Genomic DNA, 7,416 nt, shown 5'->3' with positions numbered 1-7,416 from the left:
ATACACAGTACTTTAGAGTATGAGAGGGGAGAAGAGAAGGAGAAGAGGGGAGAAAGAGAAACATATGAAAAATTCATAACTGCTCCCACCTAAAGCTCTTTTTTTGGGCAATAGTTCTGCTTTTTTTTGGTAATTTTTGTTGGTAATAAATTCTATCTTCCACGTGAAGGCTACTATCTCCTGCTATATTGGACAACCTCCCACTAGTATTCCAACTGCAAGAGAAAATTTCCTGCACCTCTACTGTTCATATAGCAAAAACCACATGTCAGTATACACTGTATTGAAGATGGCCCCTTGATTTTGTGGCACTTTTGGTGGGTGGCATATAAAATAACAAAAACACAATAATTAACACATTTATACCATTTTGCCTCAATAAAGGGGAAAAATATTCCTTTTTATTTTCTTCTCATTTGTAGACTTGTTTATGGGAGAAAAGGATTAAGGTGATCTAAACTTGTCATGTTTAACTTTTTATTCTTGGCATTTATTATAACTACTGTTGGTTTATGGTAAATATTTTGGATTTTTCTAATGATTTACAAATGTGATCAACAAATATGTTGCCTTTATAAATATCTAAATCTCACAGTTCTGAATATACTCAAAGTTTAGTTTTCACTTTACTTTGGGGGTAGGGATGGGGGAAGGGGTTGAACTGGATAATATCCAGCCGTGCTCAGGGCTTAATTCAGGGAACGCTTCTAATATTACTCAAGGGGCCATATGTGGTACCAAATTTGAACCAGGCTACATACAAGGTAAGTGCCATAACCCCTGCACTGTCTTTTTAGCACTAGTTTTCACTTTTCAAAGTGCACACTATTGGCACTTAATATACAAAGCTAAATATGTATTACTTACATTTTATATATTTAATAAAATATCTCCCAATGGTAGATATATAAAGTAATGATTGTTTTAATTTTGTCCACTCAAGAGATTAAACTGTTATTTTTGCAGAATAAACAAAACCATTTCCCACAATATATAAAATGTCATATATTATTACCATTTCTGTGTCCTTACAATCAGCCCAGTTGTCTGAGATTTCAATCTGGGCCAATTAGTGCTCTATCATTTTAGAATTCCTACAAACCTCAAATCAAAAGCCAGGAAGTCTCAGCTACCAAAAATACCTCTGCAGATATATTTTATGCACCCAAACTCTCTGAGAGAAAAGTCAAAATTTTATTAAGGATAAATTAAATTCAGGTACTTGCAATCAAATGGACTCCACAAACAGACCAATGTTCACTGCCACCCCCAACCCCAACCCCAGTATTCCTAATTTTTAAAAAGTTTGTTGCTGTTGGTTTTGCAGAAAGGGCCTCCCAAGCACTGCTCAAAGAACTGGGGCTATTCCCTGAAATCCTCAGATGACCAGGCCAGACAATTCAATGCTGAGCCTAGCTATGCAGTCCTAGGGCCACCAGGGTCAAATCTGACAGTGCAAGGGACCTCCAAAGCTACAGCAGCAGGTTCTGGGGGTCCATTTGGCTCTAAAGATTAAATGTGCATGAGTTCTCCTCTTCAGCCCCATGTTTTTTAAATCAGTGAAACTTTGCTTTTTTATATTATCATTTTGTGTATTCTTTGTTTCATTTCCACACTCTTACTTTTATTTAAGATATACTATCATGGTTATTCAAAAATTAATTTAATGCAAAAAAACTACATTGACATCGATGTTAGTAAAGAAAGGGAACATTCAAATATAGACAATCTAGTAAATTAGATTCTATCTACACACAAAGCTTGAGGAAGATTTTTTTTTACTTGTTACTACTTAGCTAAATATGCCTCCCTTTGAAAGATTTAAAATTCTTCCTTAAAAGTAAATGTTGGATTACTTGCATTCTGTACACTGAACTCAACTCTGTGACTAACCAGTATTAGAGTACCATATCTTCTCCTTACAGACCTGCCCAATCCCCTCTTTAGTCAACAGTTCCTAAGAATGAGGACAAGTCAGGGGACCAGAGAAATAGTACGGGAGGCCAGGTACTTGCCTCATATGTGGTCAACCCTGTTCAAATCCCCAGCACCACATATAGTCCCCTAGGCATCATCAGGGTCAGTCTAAAGATAGGGTCAGAGTCAGGACCACGGGAAGTATAAGGACACTTATGGACCCTGCTTTCAATCCTGGCACCCTGTATGGTCCTTGAGCACCACTAGGAGTGGCCCCTGAGCACAGAGCCATCAGAAATAGCTCCTGAGCACTGTGGATATGGCCCCATCTCTCACCCTTCAGGCACATAAGAGACAGGGCACAGTTGGAGATGTCCCCACCCCCCAAAATAAAAAAGGATGAATCTGAGCACTGACTTCAACCTATAATTGCAGAACTTCTACAGTGAAGGAGGCTGTGGTGAATATCTGATCCAAGATCACAAAATGGATGGGAAATTTGAAGCTGGAAGAACAATGAACACATCAAACTATAAATTGAAAACAAGTCTCTCTCACATGTGAATGATCAGTTACATTTCCTGACATGTACCTAGATCAAAGGTCTTTCTATCCAGACACCCAAGAATGATGGAAAAATTTTAAGGCTGTAGCAAATACCTCCAGAGTAACACAACCCAGTAGAAACAGAATATAAGTCAGGGATGGGAGTTACTGATGCCTCTTTAAATTTTGATGCTCAAAAGTAGCAGGGTAGGGGCTGGAGCAATAGCATGGCAGGTAGGGCATTTGCCTTGCACGGGGCCAATCCAGGTTCGATATCCAGCTTCCCATATGATCCCCTGAGCACCGCCAGGATTAATTACTGAGTGCAGAGCCAGAAGTAAACCCTGTGCATCACCAGATGTGACCCAAAAAGCAAAAAAAAAAAAAAAAAAAGTAGCAGGGTAATGCCCAGGCCTGCTCCCCTAGATTGAGCATTGCCAGCAGTGGCTCCTATTAAAAGAACTGTAGCACTGTTGTCCCATTGTTCATCAATTTACTTGAGCAGGCACCAGTAACATCTCTATTGTAAGACTTGTTGTTACTGTTTTTGGCATATACCAGGCAAAATTTATTTTAACATTACATTAAACCTGATACATTCAAAATATTATCATCTCAATGTACATGCAATAGAAAAGAAAGGAATGATATATTTAATTTCTTATTTCATCTTTAATATCCAGTAGGTGTTTTACCACAATAGTATGTCTTGGAAATATTCAATAGCCATACACGACAGTGGGTGGTGTTCCTACTGGAAAGTGCAGGTCTAAAATTAAGATACAAAATACTGAAAATTATAATGCTCAAAAGGAGAGAGAGAGTCCCAATGCTTTCTTTCTACGGGGATGATAGCAGCGACTGGAGCAGCAGCACCCACGTGGCATCCACCATCTTCTAAGACTCACAACCCAGAGGTACTTGCTTATCGTTACGTGGCGCGCAAGAGATCATGGGATGGGGGTGTTACCGGCACGCCCTCGGCCCAGATGAGATCCGGAGCAGCTGTGCATGACACGGCCCCTCTGCTCCTTAAAGACTATGATCCAGGAGGTCTACTAGCCCATTTTGGCACCCAGAGACTTATAGAAATGCATCTAGACTGTGAGCTGAGCTAAAACAACAGAAATCCAAAACCGGTAGCCGCGCAAGCTCCTATAATCTTCATTCTCACAATGGAAAACAAACTATCAAATGAAACCTTTTCAGCAGGTTTGATTGTTGGGGGGAGATTCCAAATAATAATAATCAGTTCTCTGTTGAAATAGTAAATGTATCCAAAGTATAGAGAGAATAAAGTGAAGATCATTGGCCACTCAGGTGCGGGGGGCGGGGGGCGGGAGGGGGTATATTGGGGTTCTTGGTGGGGGAACAGGTGCACTGGTGAAGGGATGTGGGGTTGATCATCATATGACTGAGACTTAAACCTGAAAGCTTTATAACTTTTGTCACAGTGATTCAATAAAATAATTTTTTTTAAAAAAATGCAAAAAGAAAAAGAGAGACAGAGACAGAGACAGAGATGAAGACAGAGAAGAAAAGTGCCTGCCATAGAGGCAAGCTGGGATGGAGGGTTGGTTAGGGAGTAGAGGTGATGGGAGGGAACTTGGGGATATTAGTGCTGGAAAATGTACACTGGTGGAGGGATGGGTGTTGGAATACTGCATGACTGAAACCTAATCATGAACAGCTTTATAAGGGTCTATCTCACAGTGATTCGATAAAATAAATGAAATGAAATGAAGATACAGGCCCAGAGGCAGTAGCTTAGAGCCTAGCTTCTTAAACTATGGGCTGCAACCCCATGGGGTGCTGTAACAGAATGCAAGGGTGGCCAAAAAAAAAATTGGCAATAACAAGAATTTTCTGATGACTCAATGGTCAAATGTTAAATCAAAATCAACCCACATAATGAATCCAAGGTGTTTCTGGCATCAATTCATAATGTTGCATAGGTGAGTTGGGTAAAAGCGGAAAAAGTTCAAGCAGTGCTGACTCACAATACCCACCTCAGTGTCTGGCTATGAGTTCAATTCCCAGTATTCCATGTGCACCAAATGTGATTCCAGCAATTCTGCCGCCTGTGAGCCCTGGCACCACAAGCAATATCTGGCGGCACCCCAAAAAGAGGTGTGATCATCAGTGAGCCCCACAGCCATGGAGAGTAAGCTATGGTGAGCACACATATGAGCATCACAGTGACCCCCGGCCACATAACATGTGTGCCTCAGCCCCGAGTGTGGCCCCCAGTGAGCCCGTGTGCAAGCGCCACTTTTAAGGGACACTCCTTGGTGAGCACCTGAGTGAGAGTGCAAGCACTGCAACCCCAGGGTGCACCCCAGTCAGGTATGTGCAGTCCCCCACTTGCTGCAACAACATCATGAAAATGAAAGGGGCTGTGAAAAACCATAAAGAAATGAAGAGGAGACAAAGAGCTGCCAGCAACTCTAAGGTCTCTGCAGGCGGAAGGAGGACATTTGACTAATAGGTGACTTATATCTTTCTTCAATCTCTGACCAGCCTTCATGTGACAAATCAGAGGCAGTAATAATAAAAATGCACTTTACCGGTATTTCTCTCTCTGCCTCTTCCTTTCCGGGGATGAAGGGTGTGGTGACCACCATATTATGATGACCACAGATGGGGTTTAACAGGTCTGCCTCTAGTGGGGTAGTCCTAACAATAATAGTGAGGTTTGTGTTGAAATATTGAAATATTGTTACCAAAGTAAACAGAAAGTAAAGTGAAACTTATTACAAGGCGGGGGCAGGGTGCGGGATGGGAGGTGTACTGTGTGGGTTTTTTTTTTTAGTACTGGTGAAGGGATGGTTGTTTCAGCATTGTATAACTGAGACTTAAGCCTGAAAGCATTGTAATTTTCCATATGGTGATTGAATAAAATAAAATTCTTATTAAAAAGAAAAAAAATACCAAAAAAAATGCACCTTCCCATATCTCTCACCACAGTGCCGAGGCTCAGTTTCGTGTGCCTGTAATGTTTCCTTGGAGCTACTCTCTTTTCTGCTACTTCGACTTTTCTGCAATGCTTCCCTTTCTTCAAAGCCCCCTGAACAATGCCACCACTCCATGCTCACTCTCCTGGGAATCAATAGGCAAGGTAACTGTACTGTTGGCTGAGGCGCGCTCCTGAGGGGGTGTGGCAGTATGCCCCGTTTCCTGTGTGTGAAGGGTGAAAGATGGGCCACATCTGCAGTGCTCAGGTGCTACTTTCTCATGGCTCTGCACAGGGGTCACTCCTAGTAGCACTCAAGGGCCATACAGGGTGCCAGGATTGAAAGATGGATCCATGGTAGGTGCCTTATCCCTTATACTTTCTGTGGCCCCTGTGGCCCTCTTTCAGGACCCATTATCATCTGTACCACTTGGCACAGTTCTCTAACAAACTTTGAGATTAAAAATTTTCATGGAAGCCAGAGAGATAGTACAATGAGTAGGGTGCCTGCCTTGCACACTTCTTTTTTTTTTAACTGGTATATATATATATATATATATATGTATATATATATATATATATTTGCTTTTTGGGTCACACCTGGCGATGCACAGGGGTTACTCCTGGCTCTGCACTCAGGAATTACCCCTGGCCGTGCTCAGGGGACCATATGGGATGCTGGGATTTGAACCCGGGTCGGCCGCGTGCAAGGCAAACGCCCTACCCGCTGTGCTATCTCTTCAGCCCCTTTTTGTTTATTTTTTAATTGAATGAATCACCATGATGCAGTTACAAAGCTTTTGTGATCGGGTTTCAATCATAGAGTCTTCCAACACCCATCTCTCCACTTTCCACCAGTGCACATTTCCCACCACCAATATCCCCCATATCCCTCCTGCCAAACCTTCCCCCCACTGCCTGCCTGCCTCTCTCTCTCTTTCTCTCTCTCTCCTTCTCCCTCTTCCCCCTCTTGTTCTCTCCCTCTCCCTCCCCGCCCTTTCTCCTACTTCTCCTCCCCCTTCCCTCCTCACTCTCCTTCCCTCCCTCTCTCCCCTTTTGCACATTATGATGTGCACTACAGATACTGAGAGGCCATCGTGTTTGGTCCTTTACCCACTTTCAGCACATATCTTCCATCCAAAGCAATTCCTTCCAACCATCGTTGTCATAAGGGCCCTTTGTCTATCCCAACTGCCCTCTCCTCTAGCCCTTGAGGCAGGCTTCCAATCATGGACCATTCATCCTGACCCTTGTTTCTACTGTCCTTGGGTCCTAGTCTCATACTATGTGACTTTGTTTTGTTTTTAGATTCCCTTGCACACTTCTTAACCAGGTTCAATCTCCAGCACCACATATGGTCTCCAGTTCCATCAGGAATGATCTCTGAGTGCAGAGCCAGGAATAATCCCTGAGCTTATTCTTGGAACATGACCAAAACTAAAAAAAGAAAAGAAAAGAAAAAAAATTTTAAATGTCATGATCAGGCCATAGAGATAGTACAGGAATCAGGCACTTGCCATACATAAGGCTGATCCCAGAGTTTTATTCTCAGCACCACATACAGTCTCCTGAGGACTGCTTTATGTGGCCCCAAAACCAAACAAGCAAAAATGAATTTTTATGGTTTCTTCTGGCTTTTGGTATATACTAGCAAAGCCTATATTTAACAAAGTAGCTATGCAAAGTTCCAGAAATGAAGAACATCTACTATTATGAGCTTGGTAAAACATTTTATACAGCAATAATGCCTGCCGGTTTGCATGTTTTTGGTCAACTAATCTTGTATTTTGTACTTTTTCTCATAAAATCTCTACTTTTGTCCAAAATATAAAGAATCAATGTCATTTTTGGTTGCTTTGGTTATTCTTTTTTTATTTTGTTATTTGTTAGGGGATATTTTTGGTGTGGGTAAATATGTAATAGAACTGAAAGCAATTTTTGTGGGGGACAAATGTCTTTTTTTTCCTCCTATCCCCCAAAAATAAAGCAAAAAAAATTAG

The sequence above is a fragment of the Sorex araneus genome, chromosome 1, assembly GCF_027595985.1.
Source record: "Sorex araneus isolate mSorAra2 chromosome 1, mSorAra2.pri, whole genome shotgun sequence".
NCBI lineage: Eukaryota > Metazoa > Chordata > Mammalia > Eulipotyphla > Soricidae > Sorex > Sorex araneus.
This window is presented reverse-complemented; position numbering follows the sequence as displayed.